A 7,715-nucleotide genomic window follows, 5' to 3' on the forward strand; every position below is an offset into this window, starting at 1 on the left:
GGTAGTTATGCGGCCCACAGACCTGTTCTGCAATCGCATAATGCGCCACAGAACCTCCCTTCGCAAAACTTCTATGGTTGATTGTGCAACTCGCGAAATGGTCAGGCGGTCACATAATTAGCCGCAAAATTGACATAAAAAATGGCCCAAGTAGCTTCTCCACTCTGCGGCCCGCGGAGTGATTATGCGGCCATTCTGCGGCCCGCAGAGTGATTATGCGGCCGCAGAAATGCCTATTTCTACCAAATAGTTTCCTCCAACTCCCCAGCACACTGTTCAATCCAAAAAGTCTAAACCCTATTATTAACCTCTACGCCTACCCCGGCATCACGGAACCCCGATTTTTAGGAAAAATTTCGTGGGGCCTTACAAATGGGCATTTGTGGAATCATTGCTAAATTGATTTAGTTGTAGTCATGTCTTATATCCTGAGCACACATCTGCACTTTATTATTTCCATGTACTTGTGCATATTATTGATGAAATTGTGAGAATATGTCTCTTGATTATAGTTTGCTATCTTGAATTTGTTAGTATCATGGCATGGACATATTGAGTAGATTGATTGGGTGTTAGTGCGAGGTCTTTTCTGTGCAGATATTGCCAATTTGGTGATGTGTGTGGTATAAGGGTAGAATTCTTGATGTGTATGATGTGTGGAGTATAAGGGTGGAATTCTCGATTATGATGATATCGTTATTGTTATGGCACGAGGTTTTTACCGTGCAACGTGTGGATTTAGATTCATCCCCCTAGGGCCGCCCTCTTATATTTCTCTCTTGATGGTTACGCGCGGATTGTGGTACCTGGATCGATGTGATTGATTTTGATAGGGAGTATAAGGGTGGCATTCTTGACTGATGATGTGTGGAGTATAAGGGGGCATTCTTGATTGATGATGTATGGAGTATAAGGGTGGCATTCTCTATTGATGATGAGCATAGTATAAGGGTGGCATTTGTTATCATGCAAGTTAAATCTTTATGCTTTGTCATGCAATTTACATGATTTCACATTCCTTTTACCATGCTCTATGCCTCTATTTATTACTGATAAATTCTTTTGCCAAAACTTATTTACCTGTGATGAGTTGATAACTCTTATTTCATTGATTTTATGGTACTACATCTTGATATATATTTGTTTCCAGTTATTTGATATAATGCACAAGTTCTTCGGCTAGTGAGTATCACATGACTTAAACCTCGTCACTACTTTACCGAGGTTAGTCTTGATACTTACTAAGTACATATTGTCTCGTACGCATACTATACTTTTGCGCATTTTTGTGCAGATCCGGGTGTTGATAGCAGTGGACCTCGTGAGTGAGTTTTGATTGTTAGAGAAGATTCAAGGTAGTGTTGCATGGAGGCCGCAGACCCTTGGAGTCCCCTTCCCTTATTTCATATTGTTGTATTACTTTAGACGGTATTGTACTTCTGAGATTCGTTATCTATTCGTTTTAGAGTTTATGACTCTATACTACTTGGTTTTGCGAATTTGACTTATGTACCACGGTATTGACTTGTAGGAGCTTCATTCCGCTGTTTAAGGTAAATTCACATATTCTATCGTATTTTGCTATTTTTCTATTATTGTGTATTTAACTTACCTAGCCTTGGAGGATAGGTGCCAACACGGCCATTGGTGGGATTTTTGGTTCATGACAAGTTGGTTTTACAGCTCTAGGTTCATAGATTCTAAGAGCCATGAGCAAGTCTAGTAGAGTCTTGTGGATAGTTACGGAGACGTCTGTACTTATGTTCGGGAGGCTACCGGACTGTTAGGAAACTTCACTTTATTTCATTCATTATTGCAAATTTGTTTATCCTGAAGTTTTAATCTTTACTCTTCTCTTCTCTCTCAGATGGTGAGGACATGTTCTGCTGGATCAATTGAGCAGGCACTAGTGCCTCCTGTTAGAGTCGCGAGCAGCCGGTGTTACACCCTATATTTTTGTACGTAAAAATGTGTCGTAAGCAAACTAATGTAGGACCAAAAATGAGATAATATTTAAAAGTATATAAAGTAAGTTAATCATGTTACCTCTGAGGTTACAAATATTGAAGATCATGAACAACAAGTACAAAGAGGGTTGGACAGTTCAGAAGCTAAAGCAATTGAAGAAAATAATGTTTCGTCGAAAGTCGACAAGTTGGGAATGTTATAACATATACCTTTGGGGTGAGACTAGGGTGCTTAACATGATAAGGAGATTATGTTATGATTTATATTAGTCGTATGACATCCGTGTGTTATGTTTTGAAGTCAAGAGAGTTGTGGAACAAAAGTCGATGAAAGTCATCACAAGTTACATTCATAAGTTTTACTGAAACTTTGGGTCAAATGTAACTGCGATTTTCTCCCAATATACTTATAGTTATGGGGTGTTCCACCCATCAAATTAAAGATCTATGAGTCTATTTTCCAATGCATTAAACCGTTTGTCAATATGACATCGGAGTAATGAGATATGGGCATTTTTGCGATACTGCGCAAGCTGCTAGGTGACAAGTAGGTGTGTCACCTACTTGCTTAAATGAAAGCCCAAAAATGGGCCATTTCGGGTCATCCAAAGAGGCCTTTTAAGGGCCTATTTTCTTCATATATTAGACTTAAAATAGAGCATAATAACCAGACATAAGCTCTACAAATAATCCTCCCAAAAATTTCCCACAAACCCTAATTGATTTTCTCTCCCTTTCAAGTTCTAATTGGAGGTAAAACCTAGAGTTTGAAGAACCAAGATAGGAGCTGAGTTATCCAACAAATAAGGTATGTTAAGGCTAAGCCTTCCTTCATTTTGGCATGATCTCGTAGCTACATGTGTTAGTAATGAGACAAAAAGAGAAGTTCATATTCATGAATTTATTCACACTATTCTAGTCTCATAAGTTACAATATTATTTCTTATCGAGACTCTATATTCAATTTTAGTATTGTCTTCTTCCAGTCAAGAGAGCAGCAAGCCTATATATATAGTATTACAGTATTTTCATTACCATCGAGCTATAATCCATGGGCAGGCCCCTATTGGGAAACCTCTGATCAGATGGAAAGTTATATACCGAGCCTACTGTGGCCGAGCGCCTATGAGCGAGCCCAACATGGCCGAGATACATAGCCTAGTATGGCCGAGCGCCTATGAGCGAGCCTACTATGGCAGAGCAGTTATATATATACCGAGCCTTATAAGGCCGTACAATTATTTTACTTACTATATTGAAGGAGTTGAGTCAGTATCAGCAGGTAAGTATATCTCCAGATCATCTTTGACTCCCAGTTACTTCCAGTTATTATATTATCAATTCAGTTTCAATTTTTAGTTATGTTATTGCCTTACATACTCGGTACATTATTTCGTACTGACGTCCCTTTTCCGGGGATGCTGCATTTCATGCATGCAGGTTCAGATAGACGGACGAGTAGATCTCCTCAGTAGGTGTTTCCCGAGTTCAGCTTGATCGGTAAGCTCCATGTCTTTCGGAGTTACCAGGTCTAGAGTATTGTGTACATCTTATGTATATCTGTATATATGTTATGGGTAGGTCGGGGCCCTGTTCCGATCATAGTACATCTATCAGTAGAGGCTTGTAGACATATCCTATTGGTTAGTGAAGTATGTTGGGTTTGTAGGCCTGGTATGTATATTTGATGGTTTGTCAGCTGTAGTAGCTATGACGGCCTTGTCGGCCTAGCTTTATATTGATGTTTAGTTAGCGCTAGTTTCCATTCAGTTTTATATTTTGCTTTGCAAATTGTCTTGCAAGGTGGCCCCATGGCCAAAGTATGACATTATATGTTCAGAGTCCCTTAGTCGCAATTTGGTACGCCAGGTTAGGTGAGGCACCGGGTGCTTGTCTCGCTCCTAGGTTCGGGGCGTGACAAACTTGGTATCAGAGCAGTTCTATCCTAGGGAGTCTACAAGCTGTGTCTAGTAGAGTCTTGTTTATAGATGTGTTGTGCACCACATTATATAAGCAGGGCACTACAGGGCATTTAGGAGTTGGTTACCCTTCTTTGAAATCTAAGTCGTGCTATAGAACTGAGTTATAGGAAATTTGAATTAAACTTATGTGTTGGTGTTTGCATGCACAGATGACGGTGACTAGGAAGACTACGGCTAGCCAGAGGAGAGATACAGCAGCAGGTGAGGGGACCAGCAGGGTACCCCCAGTAGATGGGGCCCAGTCTGAGGCTCAAGGCGAGACCCCTACTCAGCCATTACCGGCTCCTCCACCAACTACGGAGATTCCTAGGGAAACCGCACATCCAGTTCCCCCTCCACTTCCATCAGATCAGGACTTGAGGAGTGCAGTGCATTTGTTGACACAGTTGGTAGCTACCCAGCAACAGGCTAGGGCATCAGCTAGTGCAGGAACTTCTGAGGGGTCTGGGAGTTCAAGGGTCCGAGAGTTTATTACTTTGAGTCCCCCAGAGTTCACGGGGACAGATCAGAGGGAGGACCTGCAAGATTTCATAGATCAGCTTCACAGGATCTTTCGTGTTATGCATGCCACGGAGAAAGAGGCAGTTGAGCTAGCATCTTTTCGACTTCGAGATATAGCCATCCTTTGGTACGAGGGATGGGAGAGGTCCAGGGGACGTGATGCACCTCCAGCTATTTGGGAGAATTTTTCAGATGCTTTCCTTGACCAGTACTTACCACGGGAGATCCGACAGGCTCGAGTCGATCAGTTTCTAGCCCTCAAGCAGGGTAATATCAGTGTTCGAGAATATAGTCTCTATTTTGACTCATTGGCCAGATATGCACCATCCATAGTTGCTACTATGCAGGACAGAATTCACAGGTTTATAGCAGGGTTAGCCCCAGAGTTAACCGAGGCATGTGCCACCGCTGCATTGCAGGATAGTATGGATATCTCCCGGATTCAGGCATTCGCCCAGAATATAGAAAGGGGTAGGCGTCGGCAGCAGGGTACAGAGAGGGCTGAGCAAGGGCAACGTAAGAGGATGAGATTTCCTAGGTCTCAGGAGCAATCTCAGGGTAGTTATAGGACCCAGTACTTCGGACGGCCACCTAGGCCTCCGCCACCTCGATTACAGGGTTACAGGTATGACCGCTATACTCAGTCAGGACCAGGTGAGAGCTCACGGGCATCGGGTTTGCAGCGACAGCAAGGATCTGCGCAGACATGGTCATTTCCTCCACGGTGTGACATTTGTGGTAGAGGACACTTGGGCCAATGCCAAGCAGGTTCTGATGCTTGTTATACATGTGGGCGTCCAGGGCATATGATGCGGGATTGCCCAAATAGAGATTTGGGGGGAATGGCACAACCAGCGAGTTCAGCAACAGGATTATCTATGTCCGTGCATCCTTCAGGGCGCGAGTCTCAGTCTTCAGCTGGTAGAGGTCGGGCCAGAGGTAGAGGTTCCTGTTCAAGTGGTAATCAGAACCGTATCTATGCTTTAGCGGGTCGACAGGACCAGGAGACTTCACCAGACGTTGTGACAGGTATATTAACCATTTGCTCTCACGATGCTTATGCTTTGATAGACCCAGGATCTGCTTTATCGTATATTACCCCATTTGTCACGAGGAAGTTTGGTATAGTGCCTGAAATACTAAGTGATCCTTTTGCGGTATCTACACCGGTCGGAGAATCGATTACTGCTAGACAGGTTTACCGAGGTTATACGGTGACAATTTGTAGTCGTCAGACCTCAGCTGACCTAGTTGAGCTAGAGATGATGGATTTTGATGCTATCATGGGCATGGAGTGGTTGGCAGCTTGCTATGCCACAGTTGATTGCCGAGCAAAGGCAGCCAGATTTCATTTTTCGGGTGAGCCAGTCCTTGAATGGGTAGGTAATACACCAACACCCAGAGGTAGGTTTATTTCCTATCTGAAGGCGAGGAAAATGATCGCAAAAGGGTGCATTTATCATATTGTGCGAGTTAGAGATGCAGATGCTGAGATACCTACACTTCAGTCTATTCCCGTAGTCAAAGAGTATGCAGATGTGTTTCCAGATGAGCTTCCAGGTATTCCTCCAGAGCGAGAGATTGATTTTAGCATCGATTTGCTTCCAGGAACTCAACCAATATCCGTCCCTCCGTATAGAATGGCACCTGGCGAATTGAAGGAGTTGAAGGAGCAGTTAAAAGATTTGTTGGAGAAAGGTTACATCAGGCCCAGTACCTCACCTTGGGGTGCACCAGTACTATTTGTGCGGAAGAAAGATGGCTCGCTGAGGATGTGTATCGATTATAGGCAGCTGAACAAGGTAACTATTAAGAATAAGTATCCACTTCCAAGGATCGATGACTTGTTTGATCAGTTGCAGGGGGCTAGATGCTTTTCAAAGATAGATTTGAGGTCGGGGTACCACCAAGTCAGAGTTCGGGAAAAAGATATTCCGAAGACAGCCTTCAGGACCCGATATGGCCACTTCGAGTTCCTTGTCATGTCCTTTGGGTTGACTAATGCACCCGCTGTATTTATGGACTTGATGAATAGCCTATTCCGACCATTGTTAGATCTGTTCGTGATAGTATTTATTGATGATATTCTGGTTTATTCCCGTTCAGAGGATGAGCATGCGGACCACCTGTGAGCGGTACTCCAAACCCTCCGTGATTGTAAGTTGTACGCTAAGTTTTCTAAATGTGAGTTCTGGTTGAAGTCTGTAGCATTCTTGGGGCATATTGTATCAGATGAAAGGATAAAGGTAGACACTCAGAAGATTGAGGCTGTGAAATCTTGGCCTAGACCTACCACTCCGACAGAGGTTCGTAGCTTTCTAGGCTTAGCAGGATACTATCGGAGGTTCGTAGAGGGTATTTCTTCCCTTTCGGCACCATTGACGAAGTTGACACAGAAAGAAACTAAGTTTCAATGGACAGAGGCTTGTGAGCGGAGTTTCCAAGAGCTTAAGAACAGGTTGACCTCAGCTCCAGTTCTAACACTTCCAGAGGGTCTAGAGGGTTATGCCATGTATTGTGATGCATCAGGTGTCGGGTTAGGATGTGTCCTGATGCAACATGGGAAGGTAATTGTGTATGCTTCAAGGCAGTTGAGGAAGCACGAGAGGAATTATCCGACCCACGACCTCGAGTTAGCTGCGGTTGTCCATGCACTTAAGATATGGCGACATTATTTATATGGTGTTCATGTTGATGTATTTACTGATCATAAAAGCCTACAATATATCTTCAAGCAGAAAGAGTTGAATTTGCGACAGAGACGATGGCTTGAGTTATTGAAAGATTACGATGTTAACATTCTCTACCATCCAGGGAAAGCTAATGTTGTAGCAGATGCCTTAAGTCGCCGATCTATGGGTAGCTTAGCACATGTAGAGCCCAAGAAAAGACAATTAGCTAGAGAGATTCATCAATTGTCTTCGTTGGGGGTTCGGTTAGTAGATTCTGAGGATGGTGGAGTTGTACTCCAAAACACTACAAAATCATCCCTCATAGCGGAAGTCAAGGAAAGGCAGTACGAGGACTCAGAGTTGGTCGAGCTGAGAGAGCGAGTTCCGCAGCAGAAGAAGCCACTGTTAGAGCTAAAGGGAGATGGGGTTCTCAGATATAGGGGTCGCTTGTGTGTTCCAGATGTAGCAGGGCTACGAGACAGGATTATGTCAGAGGCACATTATTCATGGTATTCCATCCATCCTGGGTCGACGAAGATGTATCATGACATTAAGGATGTGTACTGGTGGAATGATATGAAGAAGAACATTGC

Source organism: Nicotiana tabacum, chromosome 15 (genome assembly GCF_000715075.1).
Source record: "Nicotiana tabacum cultivar K326 chromosome 15, ASM71507v2, whole genome shotgun sequence".
Classification (NCBI taxonomy): Eukaryota; Viridiplantae; Streptophyta; class Magnoliopsida; order Solanales; family Solanaceae; genus Nicotiana; species Nicotiana tabacum.